The sequence below is a fragment of the Cupressus sempervirens genome, chromosome 6 (genome assembly GCF_028749045.1).
Source record: "Cupressus sempervirens isolate cs-2001-9-10 chromosome 6, ASM2874904v1, whole genome shotgun sequence".
Lineage (NCBI taxonomy): Eukaryota > Viridiplantae > Streptophyta > Pinopsida > Cupressales > Cupressaceae > Cupressus > Cupressus sempervirens.
The window spans coordinates 183,336,019-183,358,288 of NC_143123.1; positions in this window are offsets into that span (position 1 = coordinate 183,336,019).

Here is a 22,270-nt window from a genome sequence, read left to right on the forward strand (position 1 = left end):
ATAAAAGGGAGCAACATATCAGAAATGTTGTAAGGCCAACTATTCTTAATAGTTGTAAAAATTGGCAAGTTTTTGACTCTGATGTACAGATTATTAATTTCTTGCAAAATAAAGTAGAGTTCTCTGTTGAAAATCAAACCAAGCTCCAAAGTTAGTATGGAGACCAAATTTTTAAACTAAACTCCAATAAGTTACCTAAAGGCCTAGCCACTCTAGAGGGCATTTTCAACTCTGATGATCAAGCAAAGGGCAAGGGTTCAAATCTAACTGCAAGTAAGGATGATCATATGCTTGTCACTGTTGCTAATAGAAGGACTCAAGTTGGGAAAGGTATGCACTAATATTGAACAAGAGGTCTTCATTGCACTATGTTAAGAATTCAATGATGTTATTTATTGGACATGTGAAGAGTTAAAGGGTTTTGCTCCAAAATTATCTCAACACACTATAGATTTCGATGATAATTCCAAGCCTGTTAGGTAGAAACAAAGGCCAGTTAGCCCTAAGATTGAACCGCTAATGAGAAAAGAATTGTCAAGGCTCATAAAGGTCAACATTATTTTCCCTATCAAGTACTCCTCATGGGTGGCTAACCTTGTACTTATTAGGAAGAAGAGTGGAGAGACTACACTATGCGTAGACTTTAGAGAACTTAATAAGGCTTCTCTTAAGGATCACCACCCCCTTCCCTCCATGGAACAAGTCATATCCAAGGTCAGTGGTTCAAAAATGTTTTCCTTCTTAGGTGGGTTCTCTGGTTATAACCAAGTGCTGGTTCAAGAGTCTAACAAATATAAGACTACTTTCACTACTAAATGGGGCACCTATGCCTATTGTAAGATGCCTTTTGGACTAACCAATGTAAGTGCCAAATGTTACAAGGTAATGGAGATGGCCCTCAAGGATATATTGGAAAAATTTGTGCTAGTATATCTAGATGATATAAATATCTTTTCAAAGCATGTAGTAGATCATTTTGATAATCTAAGTTAGGTATTTGAAAGATGCAAAGAGTATGGTGTGTCCCTAAACCCTAAGAAGTGTGTATTTTCTACTAACCAAGGAAATATCTTAGGGCATATTGTGTCAAGAAATGGGTTAACAATAGATCTAGAGAGGGTAGAAGAAATTCTTGCTCTCCCACTTCCCACCCATAAGAAAGGATTGTAGAGTTTTCTTGGTAGGATCAACTTCATAAGAAGGTTCACCCTTGATCTTTCTTTTATGGTAAAACCTCTCATAGCTATGTTAAAGAAGAACTTGGTGTTCACTTGGACCAAAGAGGGAAAGACAATTTTTGAAGAAATCAAGTAGTTAATTGCATCAGCCCCTACTCTTATCAATCCAAAATTTGATAGAGATTTCATCCTCTACTCCCTTGGAGGAAAGACAAGAATTTCAACTATTCTTACATAGTTAAATGATGAAAATATGGAATAGACCATTTCTTTCTTTAGTGAAGGGCTTAATGGTTATGAGGAAAGATATAGTTATGTAGAGAAACATGTCCTTGTTGTTGTGAGGGCTCTTAAAAAAATTAGACATCTCTTATCTCACAACAAAGACCAACTTTTAGTTCCACATGCAAGTGTAAAGTATTTCCTCTTGAACAAGGATATCAATGAGAAGAGAAATGGATGGATTACTAGAGTCATGGAATATGATATTGATAATAAGATAACCAAGTTGGTTAGAGGGAAGTGATTATGTGAACATATGGCTTCATCTTTTGAGACACATGGAGAGGCTACCCTATTAATCCAAAATAAGAAACCAATGGAGAATGAAGATCATATTGGTTGGTTGTAGGAAATGACTACCTTCTTAATAGAAGGAAGATGCCCCCAAGGCCTAGACAAAGCCAAGAGGAGATAGTTAATATTGTAGGCTATTCCCTATGTCTTAGTGGATGGAGTGTCATTTAGAAAGGATTCTAATGGAGTCCTACTCAAATGTATATAGATAGATGAGGTCAATAGGATGCTAAAGGAATTTCATAATGGCCCTGTTGGTGGTCATTTCTTAGCTAGAGTCACTACAATGAAGATAATGAGGATTGGCTATCATTGGCCCACCCTATTTAATGACTACCATAGGTGGGTAAGGAAGTGTGAGAAATGTGCTTTCTTCTAAAGAAAGCAAAGATTAGCTACCCTTCCCCTTTATGCCATTCAAGTTGATCAACCTTTTTTCCAATGGGGTTTGGATTTCATTGCTCTAATAAATCCACCCTCTAGTGTTGGTCATAAATGGATCTTGGTAGCTACAAAATAATTCACAAGATGAATTGAGATAATAGCTTTAAAGGATGCAATAGAGGCCTCAATAGTTGAATTCCTTGATGGGATTATGACAAGATTTGGTGTTCACTCAATTATTATATCTGATAATGCCAAATATTTTGTTGGAGCTCACGTATGTTCTTGGGATCCAGAATATGGGATATATTTGATAACTTCCTCAACTTATTATCCCCAAGGAAATGTCTTGGCCGAATCCTCTAACAAGAATCTCATCAAGATTATGAGGAGGACAATTGAAGACAATGAAAGGAGTTGGCATGCCAAGTTGAAGACAACCCTTTGGGTAGATAAAATTACACCCAAGAGAGAAATTGGAAATTTTCCTTTTATTCTAGTTTATGGAAAGGAAGCCAAGCTTCCTATTTCACTAGAATTCCCCTCTCTTGAGTTGGCTCATCAATTGGAGCTAGAGGAAAATGATCCCATGATAATCAGGTTAGTAGAACTAATTGAATTAGAAGAAAATAGGTAGCAGTCTATGTAGACTCTTGAGATACATCAACAATAGGTCAAAAGGAGCTTTGAAAAGAAGGCCAAGGCTAGATTTTTTAGAGAAGGAGACCTTGTCATCAAGTGGGATGCAAATAGGGCCAAGCTAGAAAGGCATTCCAAACTTGATGCTATCTAGATTGGGCCTTACATTATCACCAGTTGCAAGTAGGCCATTGCTTTCTAGCTATCCAAGCCCAATGGTGATGTTCTACCTGTTCTAGTTAATGGGATTTACCTCAAACCCTACTTGTAGAGTGGGTTAGGGTTTTTTTTTAAATACTAGGTTATTTTTTATTTTCAATAAGTGCATGAGAACATGTTGTTTCTTCTAGAGATAGTAGGTTTTGAGTTTATAGTTCTGAGAAGGTAGAGCTCTTTTTGTTTTACAGCTACAAAGGTCATAGTTCTTCTGTATTTCTAGTTTTTTGAAGAACAATTTTTTGTTTTTTGTGACTTTAAAACCTAATGGATTCTTAAAGGCCACTGGTCATATACATAGTAGGCTAGTAACCTCTTTGAGTCACCAAAATTGTTAGCCATATTTTCTCTCCTACAAAAATTTGAGTTTGCCTATCAAATATGTCCAACGGTCATATCTTTTCAAATATTGAAATGATCAAATGTTTTATAAGGATGTATTTAAATCTTTGGCTTGCCCCTTTTATATCCTATGTCTTAGTCTTTTTCATGCTTTAACCCCTTTGAGACTCAAGTCGCGATTGTACAACTACCCTTCATCACCCAATCACTATAGTCTATGGCCTAGCCATTAGTAGAGGTACGAATGTATGACAATCTTTCTAGTGGTTAGTGTGGCTTCATATTTTAGAAGGCTAATATCTAGTTATGAGTGGTGACACAATGATCTCTCATTATCAATTGGTCACAAGGTTATTATCTTGACCCAAGGTTTAAGTTGTGATATCGCCACTCTTCTTCATTTGCATGATCATAGGGAGTTTAGTGTAAACCATTGTTAGGATGGTGAAGTCATGAATGAACTTGTGCACACGGTCACTGGGGATAGTGATGGGATAAGGAATCAAGCTACAGAGTAGTGATAGCATGAAATGAAGATGACCTTGATGATGTGGTAGTTTTTTATTGGACAAGGAGTTGAACTATGTAGGAGGGGTCCCAGCTATATTTTTTATCATTGGATCCAAAGAAATCAATGCATGTTTCTATGTCATTATATAAAAATTGTATGCTAAATTTATGTAGAGAGATAATGATGATGTGTCATGTGCCTTAGTGGGCTTGGTAAAAAGTAGGCAATGATGGTTAAAGCCCATTTTTGCAAGATTGTAGGCATTTCATGTAATGTCAAGAACCATGTCATGATGGCAAAAATGTTATGTTGATAGTTTGGATAACAATTCGTCACATAGTCATAGGTATCTAATGTTAAGTTGGATATTAAGTGGCGATGTTGCGAGAGGCCAATTTCATGTTGTTGCCTAATCGTGATAGTTAGGAAAAGATGTTAAGGACAAGCTATGAAGTAGAAAATACATTTTGGTTTACATTTTTGCAAGGAATAATAGCTAATGAAGAAGGTGGTGGCAAAGCTACAATCATGGGTAGTCAAACATGAAACATAATTTGAATGCTGGTAGGGTGGTGAAATGATAAAATATAATTGGTCCACGTGGAAAAGCCCAAGGTTGACTCTAGTTGACCAATGACATGGCTGACTCGATGTGTTGATAATGAAGGAAGCATTTCTTTGATGGAAGATCTAATCTTATACATCTCCTTCAACCACTTTCATCATTCCCTATACCTAAAAAATGTAAAGGAACACTCTACCACTGCCTACTGATCCATCTAATCTGTCAGAATGTTAATGGCTATCATTTCTATCTTCTTAGGGCTTTATTTGGTGAAGAAGTGATTTTTCTTCCATCTAGATATGTGCCATGATCATATCTCTCCCAAATTTGTAGTGATTATTCTCTACAATCATGAATATAGTTGTTGAGTTTTGTCTTAGGGTAGAAACTATATGAGTTATCCTTGCACTATAAAAGTAGATTTTTTAACCCTTCTTAGGGTCAATCTTTTCTCTGATTTTGTAGTATTATATGCATATTCTTTGCTACTATAAATTCTTCTACATATGAGTTAGTATACTCTTCTATTGTATCTCTTTCTTCCACTGATATACTATGCAATACCTTCTTGCCTCTATGTTTATGTATTGTCTTCATCTCTTGACTATATGATCATATCTACTTAGCTTTTTTGAATGACATAAAGTGAAGTCTCTTCCTAATAGAATTCTTTTAGTTTCTAATCTACATATGGTTCTTGGATTAAGCAAGGACTAAATTTTTATACTTTGAGATTGTATTGGTGACTAGCACATTCTTGGGCAGAGATAAGGTCAAACATACTATTTTGTGTATCACCTCCTCTTAAATTAGATTAGGTATTTTTGTTTCATGTATTCCTTCTCCCTTTTCCTCTCAAAGAAACATTTAGGTGCATCTTGATAGTAAGGAAATTGTCCTTCTTTGAAGACTCAATCTCAAGTCACAAAGTCCCAAACTTTTGAGATTGTTTCCATATTACACAAGGCTACCTTTAGGCAAAACTTTAGGAAAGGTTGCAAGCTTTTGTGTCAACAATCACTTTTGGAGGACCTTATCGAAAAAGATAGGCATTAAGCTATCCTTTAGTTCTTCCTACCATCCATAAATGAATGGCCAGACTGAAGTAGTTTTCATTCAATTATTTAGGCAACATATCCATAGGGAAAAATCCATTTAAAATCAATTATGGCTTCCATCCTAGAGGAGTCATGGAACTAAGAGACTTGTCTAGTGATGTAAGAACTAGTACACAAGGTGAAGATTTCTCAACATGGATAAAAAAAATCCATAATTAGGTTAGAGATACTCTAAATCAAAATACTACCAAGTACAAGCAGTGTGCAAATAAGAAAAGAAGACATGTGTCATTCAGAAAGGGAGATCAAGTATGGGCATATCTGAATAAAGAAAAGCTTCCAAGGGGAAACACCAAACTATAGATGAAGAAGATTGGACCCTATCAAATATTGCACAAATTTGGAGAGAATGCTTAAAAAATTTCACTGCCTCCTACAATTGCTATTTCTTCTATTCTTAATGTTTATGATCTAACCCCTTTCAATGGAAATGGAGAAACTAATGATCAGTTGTAGGATAATGGTGACACCTAGGTTGAATGGATTAGAAACTTATCACCTAGCCAACCTCAACAATTGGAGAAAATTTTGGACTCCAAGGTGGTCAAGAAGAAAAGAAAGAAGACCAATAAAGACTACTTGATCAAATTGAATGGTCTTCCAGACATAGATTCTACTTGGATGAGTGAAGAATGCATAAATAAGCATGTCACTTTAGTTCAACAACTATCCTTAAGTGAGACTTCAGTTTTTTCAACCAAGGGAGTATAGTGTAGGAGTACCTACCCTTTCTCTCACCAAGGCATCCTCATGTTCAAACTCTTTAGGAGTTCTTTCTAGGATAGTAAAATCATCTTTGGATTCAATAAGCCCATTTTGTAAGGCAAGTCCTCATTTGGTGATTTATAAACCATGGATTTTGACTTTGGTCAAAACGGCATATATGGCCCTAGCATAGGGTTACAATTATATTTTTATTCATTCTTAAAGTCAATTGTTTAAGTCTTGGGAGTGGCTAGGTTTAAGTTGAGGTTGAACCTTTGAGTTAATTCAAGTTCAAGTTCAAGTTTTGTCACTAGCACAAAATGTTAAAAGCAGGCCAATCATTCTCCTAGTCGTCAGCCTTCCTATTTGCAAATGGAAAAGTTGAAGTTGAAGTTTAACCTTTGGGTTAGTTCAAGTTCAAAGTTCAAAATTGGGTCTGTCAACATACGAACAAATACAAATGTGTTGCAGTAAAAAAAAAAGGTCATGTTGTGGGGTCCACAACTTTTAATCTAGTTGTTGGATTGAGCTCAATTTTGGATATGTTTGAGGAGACATAATTATATAAATTCTCTACAAGCCGTTTTATAAAGTTCATTATGGATCAAAAGTTATGACTATTTAAGTGCAATAATATATAAACTACCAATGACAATCACAAGATCATGACAATAATTTGTTACTAGCATATGCCACCTATCCAAGAATGCATATGGGATTCATTTTAAATTTGGAAAACATATCTATTATCATCTATGAAACTTTAAAATGGATCAACTATTAAATATTCTAAAGTGATAAGAAGAAGATTATTCATGATAATAATTTTAAAAAAATTCAAGAAATGGTTACTAGAACCGAAATGCAAGTGAAAGTTGTTATTTATTGTGAAGATTTCTACACAAAGGGGGTTCTTCTCTTCACCAGTAGTTTTGCAGCTATGGGGAGTGAGAGAATACATTTTTATGGGTAGTGATTATAATAGGAGGAGGAATAGAAGTTTTGTTTTTGTTTTTCTGCAACTTGACTGTAATGATAGAGGTAAAATGATATTGTTATTATTTTTTTATGCATATGAAATAAAAAGAAAGTTTCATATATTAGATTCTAAAGTTTGAATACAAATTTCTTGGATTGAAAATGGTTATATAGTCATTTCTTTCATGTTTTAGGTGCAGTTCTACATTATCATTCATAGTTACCAGAATAAAATAATGTTTCTTTACACTTCCCTTGTGATATGAAAGACTGGATATATTTTCATGTGGTTGTTTGTTCATTTTTTTCCCCCTCATTGTCTAGTGTATAAATCTTATAATCATATTTCTCCCATAGTGATGGGTATATGTAGAAAGCCTTTGTGTCTTCTAGTAAAAGACATAACCAACTATTTAAATTCTTTGAATATCTTTGTAAGAGGGAGCTATACCTCTCAATTCAAAGGAAATCTATCAATCTCATGATAGTATTTTCAACTGTTAGTGGCACTTGTTCTTTTATTTGGGCATTTTGAGTCATTCTTTGTATTTAATTTTGGAAGGAAAAACCTATTTACTAATAGACTTTTGGCGACTCTACTGGGGAAGAAAGTGAAGTCTCAATGCTTTCTTTCTTGGATATTTAAAGATACCTCCCCAAGGATGGAGGTTGGAAACTTTGACTCTATTTGGTAAAATAAGTTCAGTGTGTTATGGCTTTTGGTTGTAGCCTAGCCATGGGGAGCTCAGAGTGGGCCATTTTTTATCCCAAAATTTAGCCCTCCCTAAAAAGTTCAAGTGAATACTTCTCAAAGTTTTCTAGTGACACAAACCAAGATCCTAGTGATCACATGAAAGTTTTTATAGTTGCCTACATGATTCTTGGTGTGTAGGAGGAGAACGTCTTTGTTAGATTACTTGTTGGAAGCCTCATTGGAAGTGTAGTAGATTGGTTCCAAAATTTACTAGATAGTTGCATCACTTATTGGAATTATCTTGAGGTAAAATTTCTATAGAGGTTTATGTCTGTGATTGATGTTGCTAAGTTGTTATTAAATTTCTTTCAAATCAAGACCAAAGAAGGGGAAGCCATGAGAGATTTTGTTGATAGATTCAATAGAAGTGTTGGTAAGATTCCTCTAGCTAGCCAACTCAGTGAGAATAACTAGTTGTGTATATTCATTACTTCCATGGAAATTGAAGTTAAATTCTTGCTTCTACGATTAAAATTATAGAGGTTACAAGATGTACAAAGGGAGGTTATTATCTTGGATGATGATATGATCATCAATAGGCTGAGATGTACTAAACCCTCCCAGGAAGAAATATGCACTTATGAACAACAACATTATCTAAAGGCGAAGCCTTCCCAAAAAGGATTAGTTCTCAAAAAAGAAAAATCAGCACCCCTTGTTTCTATTTGTCAAAATCTAATAGTTTTCAATAAAGAGGATTTTATAATTCCTCCTGTGATTGAAGAAAATCTTCATGATATAGTTGGAGCATATCATTTACATGTTAAATATGATGATGAAGATTTTCAAGAAACCCTATTGGCTGACAATAATTATTTTAATATGTCAAAAGGTTGTTTGCACATTGAGAATAATGATGAGCACATCTCTCAAACATCAAATCTAATAACTTACCTTGGTGTGCCTCTTGTTGAGGAAAAACTTGGTGGTGATAAATTAAATGAGAGTTTACCAATGGCCTCTCCATTTTCTAAATTTGAGTTTTTTTCTTTTGGATCCTCTAATGCAATTTCAGCGAATAATATTTTTCAAGAAGGTATGATAAATCAACAAGACCAAGAAAGGTATAGCAATGATAATGGTAAAATAGAAAATCTCTTGCAAGTTGATTATGAATATTTTCAATTTGAGTGCATAAAAAATGAAGAATTGCTATAGCCCAAAACATCTCAAGATCTTGAGAAGACTAAAATGCAAGTATCATTTGGGTTTGAAGCTGATATGGGTTATTAATTCTCAAAATATTTGTTTTTTCATTTCCAAGAAAGAGTAAGTAAAGATATTCTTGAAATTCTAGAAGATTGTGATCAGCCCATTCTGGAACATGTTTACTTTGAAAATAGACTTAGTGTTGATAACCAAGAAAAGTCAGATTTAAAGAGTTATTCTCATTCTAAAAATCTAATCAAAACAGGAAGTTGCAAAATAAATTTTCAGCATCATTACAGTCAAATCAAAGTGTTGCAACCATATGGAGATCAAGCATTGAGGGCACATGAAAAATCAAAATTCTATGGAGCAGAATGGTTGTTTGGGCTTGACATATTGATTCAAAATTTTTTCCAAAACATGGTGGTCATATCCTTACTCATATTTTCCATAGAATGGTTGATGTATTCCATTTTTTAACCTCTTTTTCACACTAGCACAAACTTTTCTCAACTGGTTAATGGCTTCCCATGAGCAATCAAATGCATTTGTCAACGTATGGGTTGCTCGCCCTATCTTTTACACATAAATTTTTGGTTCTTATTAGTTTTAATTTGTTGGTTTTTGGCTTGCTAGTAGCTTACTATTTTGGTGTTCTCCCTATCCTCCACTCCTCTCTGCAAGAAGTTCTTCTATCCTCTTTTCTTTAATGACTCTATTCCCAATGGCTAGACACTGGTCTCAACCAAAGATTACTATATTCTTCATGCACCTTATAGTCCATGTCCCTTGTTAGAGCCAGTTGTCAAACTTGTATTTTTCTTCATCCTAAAGTCAATTGTGTAAGTCTTGGGAGTGCCTAGGTCAAAGTTGAAGTTGAACCTTTGAGTCAGTTCAAGTTCACGTACAAGTTCTATCACTAGCACGAAATGTTAAAAGTAGGATAGTCATTCTCCTAGTCATTAGCCTTTTTATTTTCATATGGAAAATTTGATATTGAAGTTGAACCATTGGGTCAGTTCAAGTTCAACTTCAAGTTCAAAGTTTAAAATTGGGTTTGTCAACATACCAACAAATACAAATGTGCTATAATCATAAAAATAGTCATGTTATGTGGACCACAACTTTTAATCTAACTATTGGATTGAGGTCAATTTTGGATATGTTTGAGGAAACTTAATTACCTAAAATCTCTTTGAGTCATTTTGTAAAATTCATTATAGATCAAAAGTTATGACTATTTAAGTGTAGCAATATATAAAATACCAATGATAGTCACAAGATCATGACAGTAATTTGTTACCATCATATGCCACCTATCCAAGAATGCATACAGGATTCATTTTAAATTTGGAAAACATATCTGTTATCATCTATGAAACTTTAAAATGGATCAACTATTAAATATTCTACCATGACAAGGAGAAGATTATTCATGAGAATAATTAAAATGATTTTCAAGAAATGTTACCAGAACCGAAATGTAAGTGAAAGTTGTTATTTATTGTGAAGATTTCTACAAAAAGGGGGTTCTTCTCTTCACCAACAATTTTGTAGCTACAGGGAGTGAGAGTATACATTTTTATGGGCAGTGATTGTAACAGGGAGGAGGAATAGAAGTTTTGTCTTTGTTTTTCTACAACTTGACTGTATTGATAGAGATAAAATGATATTCTTATTATTTTTTTATGCATATGAAATAAAAGAGAGTTTCATATATCAAATTCTAAAGTTTGAATACGATTTTCTTGGATTGAAAATGGTTATATAGTCATTTATTTCATGTTTTAGGTACAATTTTGCATTATCATTCATAGTCAATAGAATAAAATAATGTTTCTTTGCACTTTCCCTATGATATGAAAGATTGAATAGATGGTCATGTGGATGTTTGTTCATTTTTCTTTCCTCATTCTCCATTTTATAAATCTTATAATTGTATTTCTCCCATAGTGATGGGTAAATGCTAGAAAGCCTTTGTGTGTTTTGGTAAAAGACATAGCCAACTATTTGAATTCTTTGAATATCTTTCTAAGAGGGAGTTGTAACTCTCAATTCAAAGGAAATCTATCAATCTCATGATAGTATTTCCAACTATTAGTGGCAGTTGTTCTTCTATTTGGGCATTTTGAGTCTTTCTTTGTATTTAATTTTGGAAGGAAAAATTTATTTACTAACACATACGTTAGGAGTAAGTTATAATTTTTGAGTATGTTTTAAGCCTCTAGGGAACTTGGTAGAGTTCTTAGTTCAATCAGATTGCAAATATTGCATAATATGTAAAAAATGCACTTTTGCATAAAAATTTGCTTGACAACTATTGCAAAATTTTGTCAACTTATGTAATTTGAATCCCCAATAGTCCAAACCCCCCAAAATTAGTTGGACCCATTGCAAATTGTCTTTATATATCCCTCATAGGTGGGTGGAAGATAGACAACATGTAATCTTGTTTTGAATCAATAAAAGATGTTATTTTCCTTGCAATTTTGCTACAAATTCATGTTGTACAGATTGATATAGATTGGTGGAGGAAGATGAACTATTGATCTAGATTCCTAATTGAGTTTCATGAATGTTGCAAGTGGTTTTAAAAGATTAAGTAATAGGAGTTGTGAGAAATCACCAAACCCTTACTAAGTGCATAAAAGCCTTGTTTTCAATGGTAGTCTTTAGGAAAAATGCCCTAACTTGCAAACCCACCATAGGAATTCCTTGTTAGAGTAAATAATTATTTATTATTTTACTTAAGTTTACTTAGTTTAATGCATTTATTTATTAGTTTTAGTTGATGAATTGTTAACAACATGGGAGTTTGTTCCTATCTAAGTCATACTTGTCCTCTCACCTTGATCAAGGATATCCCACCTTTTTTGGACACATGCTTAGTTGTCTACCTTATCTTCTAGCACTTTCCAGCTTGTTCTATAAGCTTCCTTGAGGCCTTTATATTGGATGTCTCTCATTGTAAACTCATAACTCATTTCAATATTGTATAGAAATACATTTTCACTATTTGCAATCTTCTCTCTCAGTCTATTTAGTGTTTTTCCAAGCTCCACCTCTTCCTTCTTTCTACATGAAGATGATCTTGGCAAGCTATGAAGTTGGATTTCATCAACTTATACATGCTATTAGAGCCTCCTTGTTGCTTCTTGGTTGAAGGATTTTTGAATTTGCGATTCAGAGACACAAACCCTAGTTTGTTTGTGTTTTTTTCTTCAATCAAGAGGAGTGACTTTTCAGAGCACTCTGGGCCTAAATAGACACTGCCACTGAGTTCAAAAGGCTAGTTATAGTTAGGATTCATATTAAACTTTTTTATTTTGGCTTCTGTGGCATCTAGAAGATTTTTTAAGCCCCTACAAGTGGCCATACGAACTGTACAGACATTTTCGGCAATTTTTTTTTTTTTAATTGTGCAGAGTGTGCCACCGCGACACTGCCTAGGGACCACCACGATGCCACCTATGCATGTAGTGCCTACCTCTAGTTCACATTTCTGTTATTTTTTCCTAACTCTTTTAGGGTAGTTTTATGCTTGTGATTAGTGGCATTGTTTTAAGATTATCAGATAATGTTTAACACTCAGTTGATTATATGATGAGATTACTTGATACTCTATATTTCATGTATGCATGATGATTATCAGAGTGCTTTCAATTATTAATGTTGATTAGTTAGATCATTTATTATTATATGTGTTTTCTTATGGATACTTACCCGATACTACATGTGTATGGTCTGTGTGTTTGTTTTCTTTATGTATGGCGTTTATGATGTGGTTAAAGAAGGAAATCGTAGTCAGCTGCTAGTCGGGATCTACACGATGCACCACTTCATGCCATTGCTTGTTTAGCTTAGAATATTATGTTTGTATATGCATGGATTTTATGTAGGTTGTAGGTACTAGGTATTGACTTCCCTAAATTGCCAAGATGAGCATACCCTATCGCATTATCTCAATGGTAAGAGAGGGGAGATAAATTCTTATGTCCAAATCCTAAACCTTCAAGCCATTTTTCCTAATTGACAATTAGGACAAGTATCTAAGTCATGTACCCTCTGAATGCGTTAGATGATGTTAATTCATGATTATAACCCTTTAGTTTGATTTTGTATGTGTTTTTCTTTGATGGGTTTTCATATGTTGTTTTCGTATGTTGTTTTATGTGTTTTTCATTAATTGTGTGTTCACCTGGGAGAACTCCTTGCTCACAATCTTTAACTCATAATTAACTTTTTAAAATCTTTTTCATGCACGTTAAATTGAATTATTAAATTATTTTATTTAATTTTCCACTTGACTTACTTTTAATTAATTATTAAATTCTCATGCATGCATTATGCAACTCTTATTAAATTTACCTGTTTTATCTTTTTAATTAATTTCTTATATTTTCATCTCATGCATACATCATGCAAACTTAAAATTTTAATAAATTAATATATTTTCACTTTTAAATTTATTTTTGAAACTTCATTGATAAAATATTTATTAACTTAAATGATAATAATAATTAGCATTTATTTAAAAATGAACTCTAAATATATTATTATCAAATTAAATAAATATCATCATGTTCCAAATTTAAACTTATAACTTTTATCTTCAAATTTAATTATTTTTATTTAAATAATTTCTCAATTAATTAAATATAATTAAATATTAAAATATCATAATAATTTACCATTAAATTAAATCAGTAATTTAATCTTTTAATTAGACTTTATGGAAAATTTACCAAAGACTCATAAAACAGCATACGAAAACCCATCAAAGAAAAACACATACAAAATCAAACTAAAGGGTTATAATCATGAATTAAAATCATCTAACGCATTCAGAGGGTACATGACTTAGATACTTGTCCTAATTGTCAATTAGGAAAAATGGCTTGAAGGTTTAGGATTTGGACATAAGAATTTATCTCCCCTCTCTTACCATTGAGATAATGCGATAGGGTATGCTCATCTTGGCAATTTAGGGAAGTCGATACCTAGTACCTACAACCTACATAAAATCCATGCATGTACAAACATAATATTCTAAGCTAAACAAGCAATGGCATGAAGTGGTGCATCGTGTAGATCCCGACTAGCAGCTGACTACGATTTCCTTCTTTAACCACATCAAAAACGCCATACATAAAGAAAATTAATTAAAAGTAAGTCAAGTGGAAAATTAAATAAAATAATTTAATAATTCAATTTAACGTGCATGAAAAAGATTTTAAAAAGTTAATTATGAGTTAAAGATTGTGAGCAAGGAGTTCTCCCAGGTGAATACACAATTAATGCCCTGATTTAAGGAGAGAACTCCTTATCACAATTAGAGGATTCATTTTTGGGGGAGATGAATTTTGATGTGAATTTTGGAAGGGAATTTTTGGGGAAAGTTTCAGAGAGAAGTTTTTGGATAGCAGCAAATTCTCTCACAATTTTTGGTGCATTAGCATCAGGCTCAAGCAGGGTCTTGTGTTTTGACCACTAAATGAATTATAAAATTCAATATGTTATGTCTACTTCATGCTTGTAGAAATTTTTTTCTCAATTTTTCGTTGCATGAATCTTACCACCCTTCGTTTTGAATCTTTTGCTATTCGATTTCATCTGTAAATTCGAATTGAAAAACTATTTAGAAAAACCTCATTCCACAATTGAAAGAAATTAGTTTTAAATTGGGGAGGGTTTGAGATCTAGAAAGGAAATTTTTAATTTAGAAATTTGTTTATATAAAATTTATATTGAGAGAGTCGATATTCTTTTAGAAAATTTTAATTTAGAAATTCGAATGGTTAATCAAATTTCTCCTATAAGACTAGGATTACAAATAATTATTAAAAAAATAATTTTAAGAAAAAGTATATTTGTACTTTGAAGGAATTTTTAAAACAAAGTTTTCAATAAACAAAATTATTTTTAATATATTTATTTATTTATTTAAAAATGTTATTATAACATTTTATGTTTAAAAAAATAATACTAAAAAATAAAATTAAATGGGAGGTGGGGGCCACCACCTCCCCCACCCCCCCTTGGCATATAATGCTGCTAGCACTCACTGCTGGTGCAGGGACTATGTTAGCAAAGCTACCGTAGGCCCTGAGTTAGCAGGAAATCATGCATAGCAACCTTTTTAAGGCAGGTTGACGGGCCTAAATGCTTAATGTTATGTGATTGAATTTTTTAAATTATTATTATTATTATTTAATTTTATTAATATTAAATTATATTTAAATTAAATTAAAAATTATTAATAAATTTTTTTAGCATTTAATAATTTAAATTATTAATTGATGAAATTTATAATATAGTTTATTATTATTAATTTAATTAATAATTAAATAAATGACATTAATATAGTTTTTTAAATTATTAATTAACCTAATTAAATTTAGTTTAATTAAGGTTAATTAATAAAGAGTGTTATAAAGTGAATTTTTTAATTTATTTAAGTATTATTATAGATAATACTGACTATATTAAAAATGGTAAATTATTTTATTTAAAAATTTATAGGTATTATTTAATAATTTAAATAAATTAATACTTTTGATTATTTTGGAAAAGTTACTTTAATCAAGTAGGGGTAATTAACTTAAAATCAATAAGAGTAAAGTTTGAACTAAGAATGGGTTAATTTGTAAGTGTGATCTTTTAGACTTATTTACTTAAAATTTATATTGAAACAAAGACTGATATCCTTTTGAAACCTAAAACTTTATGTCTTTGAAATCTAGCCGAATCATTAGACTATTATGTTTTCTATGTACTGTCTATGCTTTGGGGTTGATTAGATGTTGACTAGTTTAGGTTGTTACCAGAGGCTTGGGGGTTGTGTGATTGTGATATTATGATGTTTTGGTCTTGATTTTTTCAAAACCCAACCATGGTATGTGATGGTATGATGTATGATATGGTTTTATTTACTGATGTTATTGATTTTCAGTCTTCTTGTGTGAAGCTGAGGTGTATGTTTATGAGATACCTGACTTAACCATTTTTGAGTCCTTAATCAGTTATAATTGGGTTACTTTCCAGTCGCTTTGATAGGACTGAAGTGTTGCTTTGTTTTGATGATGTCATGTTGTGACATATTTGACTTGACCATTTTGGAGTCTTCAATCAGTATTATTTTAGGATATGTTCTGGTTGCTCGTTGAGAACCAATGGATATTGTGATTTATCTTCAGATGTTTTTCAGTTGCTCATAGATATCTGTTGTGATTATTATGATTATCTTTTGGTGCTTTCCACTTCCTCATGGAGAACTGCTATGATTATTGTGGATTATCTTTGATGCTTTTCAGTCGCTTGTATAGAACTGAGGTGATATATTATGATTATTGATTTGTGCTTTTATGAGCCTAGAGTAGGTTATCTACTTGTAGTATCAGGAAGTGGCTTGCAATGGGGGCCAGGTCCCTAAGTGGTTGCCAGGGTAACTCATTGTAAGTTGTTTTAATAAGTGAAAACATTACACTAAATGGGGATAAAAATGAACCTAATAAGATAATTGTATGTTCTCGTCCATGCCTTGAGTGCTAGTAAAAACTAGGATGGGAGTAGAGAGAATGCTTGGTTGCGATCTTGCATTCTGTAGTATGCCTTATCAGTACAAGAGCATACTAGTGGCCACGTGGGGATCACTAAGGACCCTGGAGTCCTAAGAAACTACTAGGGTAACTCCTATGTAATTCATGCAATAACACTTGTCTGCTTACATAGTAGGTTTCCTATGTGTCTTGTGTGCCTCTGAGAATTAGATGTTGATCTATGTTAGAACCTTTGAGTTAGTATACTTTTAGGATTTCCTAGACTTAGAGATTACTTTTGATGTGTGGTTTGTTATCCTATTTGAGACTTGAGACTATCTCCTCAGCGTAGGTGGAGTGTACCACTTAGGTTCCACACGGTCGAGTGGTAGTGCTTTTTCACTCTTACCATTGAGATCCATCTGTAGTTCTCATGGCTGGAGCTTCTTAGGATGCTTGTTTATCATGTTTAGATGATGTTATTTACTAACACATTTCCTTGTATTGATGATTAGCATGTGATAGGTTATGTTATCTACTTTGTAGGATCATCTTATTCTTATTCTATTATGTTAGATTTCTTTATGCTTATGCTGTACTAGTATGTATAGTAGTGACATCCTTATTACTATAGTATCGAAAATATGTTCAGTGGCTTGGGATGTTACGCATGGGGGATGGCTAGGGCCCACAATGGTCTAATGATGCTATTAACAGTTGGGAGGAACCACACATTTAGTTAGTTGTGTTTTATGATGGATAGTTGTGTTTTATGATGGATGAATATATCATGTATGTTATTGGTTTCATTACTTCATTGTACTTTGTATCATGGATCTAAAGAGGATGATGCATTTCTATTTTTATATATGTATATACGTTTAGCCTTTCATACCTTGTGACATGTACAATGGATGATTGAGCATTCCAGATTTTGTTTGCCAATAGGCATTTGGAACAAATGTATATTATTATATGGACTTTGGACTTTCTATTATTCTTTCATATGGATGTGGTAATGGTTAGACTTAGTATTAGAGTAAATTTAAATGTAATTCAATGTCATGGGATCCTTAAGGAATGTAACCTGTTCTTTATGTTTTATTTGAGTGTATGTTATTGCTTTCGCTACTATGTGTTTGATGTGTATGATATTCTTTCTTGCTAAAAAAAAATGCTTAGAAAACTTAGCAAAAATTTAGGTCATTTCTTTTGGGTCCCTTGGTGGGGTGTTACATCTAGTATTAGAGCTTGAGTTTCTATAGTGAGAACTCTGGGTGTATTGGAACGTCACTAATTGTTAACTAGTTGAACAAAAATGAAAACTTTAAACTATTATGCATATCTATTTTGAATTGAAACTTGAACTAGTTTAACTGAAATAGAACTTAAACTTTTAGTTTGTATATTTTTCATACTTCAACACTTTAAACTTTAAACTGAAATTATACATAAACCTAAATATAGGCAAAATTGAAAATTGAAACCTACTTTGTTTGTAAAGCATGTGTCTTTTACCTATGCTCTTTAGCAGTATGTGTTATGGTTATTATAGCATCTTGCATGTTTCCCAAAGGATTAGGGATGTTGATCCTTCATTTAGAGTTTTTAGGGAATCTATTTCAGCATTTTTTAAACGGATGAATGTTGGATCAATATGGTTTTTGGTTTATTATTAAACCAGAATGATATTGTTCTAAGTAATTAGGAGTAGTATGTTATATGGTTATCATGGTACCATGTTATCTCGGATAATTATTAGTATTCTCCATGGAATCATGTCCTCCTATAGGGGGGAAGGGTATAATGGGACCCGCATAGTGAGTTCTTTAGTTTTTACCATCCTGGTAGACTTTCAGGAGTAAGCCTAATTCTAGGGGGGTGGATGTAGTGCCTGCCCCTAGTTCACATTTCTGTTATCATTGCCTAACTCTTTTAGGCTAGTTTTATGCTTATGATTAGTGGCATTCTTTTAAGATTATTAGATAATGTTTTACATTTAGTTGACTATATGATGAGATTACTTGATACTCTATATTTCATGTATGCATGATGGTTATCACAGTGCTTTCAGTTATTAATGTTGATTAGTTAGATGGTTTATTATTGTATGTGTTTTCTTATGGATACTTATCCCATACTGCATGTGTATGGTGTGCGTGTTTGTTTTCTTTATGTATGACATTTCTAATGTGGTTAAGGGAGGGAGTCATAGTCACCTACTATTCAGGATCTACATGATGCACCACTTTCTAACATTGCTTGTTTAGCTTAGAATATTGTGTTTGTACATGTGTGGATTTTATGCAGGTTGCAGGTATCAGGTATCGACTTCCCTGAATTGCTAGGATGAGCATAACCTATCACATTATCTCAATGGTAAGAGTGTTGGAAATATAGATGAAGTAACTGAGAGGGGAGGGTGAATCAGTTACCACAAAAGAAATTCCAAAAATCCCTTAGATGTCTATAATACTTACTTACTGTTGATACTTGGTAAATAGTGCATGAATACTGTAACTTGGTAGGTTAACTAATTACTGATCATCTATTTTTCATTGTTATTAATGTGCATGAAAAGGTTAAATAAATGAACACAAGAGACACCAAATTTAACATGGAAACCCAGTATGAGAAAAACCACCAAGTAACTAGTCACCAATTTTCACTCTTATGAAGTGAGCCTTGTTAGGAGAAAACCTTGTTAAAGGTTACAATGCACACTGTTAGGTGTGACCTTGTTAGAGGATTTAATCACCCTGTTAGGAGTGGCCTGGTTAGAGGTCTTTAGAACAATTCAACTAAATTGTCACCTTGTTAGAGGAATTACAAAATGGCTGTTAAACCAACTCTATTAAGAGATTCTAGATTCACTGTTACAATGATTAGAAAGCAACAATGAGGTGAATTGAATGATATGCAACTTATCTTTTGCTGATTACATATCTCTGTTCAGCTTCACTAGATCCTTACTGATCAAATACAACTTTGTAGGTCCTCCAGGATATCTAATCCTTCATCAGAATTCGCTCAATATTTTCTTATTCCATCCTCATCCTTATACTCACTCTCATTTTTTAATTCACAACTTGAACATCTAAATATATACCATTCAGATTATCAAGTCGACTCAAATATAAGTTACAACAACTGAAAAAATCATTACATCAGTCAGCTGCATGAAACAATTGAACTTAATACCAAAATAATAAAATCCTTCGCTAGCCGACCCAGCTCGGTGATTACTGCTCCAAAATGGTTTTCTAATGTTAACCAAGTGAGGCTCGGTAAACACTACAAACTCTACAAAAAATCCTTTGGAGATCGAGTGAACTCGGTTAGCACTGACCTTCCTTTGCTGACCTCGTGAGCTTGGTAGAAGCTAACTCTCTGCCACATTTCTTTTGATAATCAAGTGAGCTCGGTAGATGTTAACTTTTCTTTGTTAACCTTGGGAGCTCGGTTAGCACTAACTTTTTGCTACAAAATCCTTTGATGCCCGAGTGAGCTTGGTAAACATTAACTTTTCTTCATTAACCTTGGGAGCTCAGTTAACACTAACTTTTTGCTACAAAATCCTTTGATGCCCGAGTGAGCTTGGTAAACATTAACTTTTCTTCATTAACCTTGGGAGCTCAGTTAACACTAACTTTTTGCTACAAAATCCTTTGATGCCCACGGTAAACATTAACTTTTCTTCGTTAACCTTAGGAGCTTGATTAACACTAACTTTCTACTACAAAATCCTTTGATGCCTGAGTAAGCTCGATAAATATTAACTTTTTTTTGTTAACATTGGGAGCTCGGTCAACACTATAAATTGCTTTGTTGATCATCTGAGCTCAGTAAACTCTGTCTGATGACTGGTATGACATTTGTGTAACATCAAAGACAATACACAATTAACAATTGTATCCAACAATCTCCCTCTTTGGCATTGATGGCAACACATGTCATAGCAGAATGAAATTTGAAAATAGGTCTAACAAGCCTTTTATGTCAAAAAAACTTTCTCTATTAGATAGAAAACTCTCCCTCTTTCAGTAATCTCCCTCTGTGAAAGAATTTCATAGCAAACTTTTCTTCTCAAACAAATTTTAGAAAGATATGACAGTAAAACTATCCCTCTTTGGCAACACATGCCAAAGACAACATAACTTAAATGAATTTTAATGTACCTTTAGTACTAATTCATATGCAATATTTTTTGATTGTACTGCATCAACTGATAGATCTTCAACTTGGTATGTGTTGATGCATCACTAAAACTTCACTTTAGTGAACTTCAGATAGGAGAGTGACCCCTAACTTACCTCTTAGATACAAAAATGCATCCTTAGGTAATTGCTTTGTGAATATGTCAGCAATTTGTTCCTTTGTATGAACATATTCCAATCTAATCTCCTTATCTTGCACCAATTCTTTAACAAAATGATATTTTATTGCAATGTGCTTGGTTTTGGAATGCATCACTGGATTCTTAGATATGTTTATTGCACTTGTATTATCATAGAACATAACAACTGGTTCTTTGATTTCCACCTTCATGCCTTTCAACAACTGTTTAAACCCAACAATATTAGAATAGTTTACTACAGCAGCAACATACTCTGCTTCCGCTGTAGATTGAGATGTACAATTTTGCTTTTTTCTTGTCCAAGAAACTAACCTCTTTCTAAGAAAGAATGCTCCTCCACTTGTTATTTTTCTGTCATCAAAGTTTCCTGCCCAATCAGCATTAGTAAATACCTTCAAATCTAGATTACCTCCAAAGTTGTACCATAAACCATAATCTTCAGTTCCTTTCAAATATCTCATTATTCATTTGATTGCCATCATGTGATTTTCTCTTGGTTTTTCTGAAAATCTTGCTACAATACCAATTGCAAGGGCAATATCTGGCCTAGTATGAACCACATACTGCAACTTTACAATCATAGATCTATACAATTTTTGATCTACTTCTTTTGATTCATCTATCTTGGTAAGTTTTAATCTAGTACACACAGGAGTCCCAACTGGTTTACAATCTTCCATACCAAACTTTTTCAATATCTCCTTGATGTATTTTGATTGAGTGATGTAGATGACATTTTTATTCTGCTGAATTTGAAGACCGAAAAAGAATTTGATCTCTCCAAACATAGACATTTCAAATTCCTTGTTCATTTGTTTTGAGAATTCTTTGCAAAGATCATAATTTCTTGTGAAAATAGTATCATCTACAAATATTTCTGCCAAAACAATCTTATTATCTGGTCCTTCCTTTATATACAAGCTATTGTTATCATTAGTTCTTTGAAAACCAATCTGAATAAGATAGTATGCAATCTTTCATACCATGCTCTAGGGGCTTGTTTCAGACCATACAATGTCTTGTGTAATTTGCAGACCATGTTCTTCTTATTTGGATCAACAAAACCTTTAGGTTGTTCAATGTAAACCTCTTCATCTAGTATACCATTGAGGAATGCTGACTTGACATCCATCTGATAAACTTTGAATCTTTTGTGAGCAGCATATGCTAGTAAGGTTCTGACTCCTTCCAATCTTGCAATAGGAGCAAAAGTTTCTCCATAGTCTATTCCTTCTTCTTGAGCATATCCTTTGCATACTA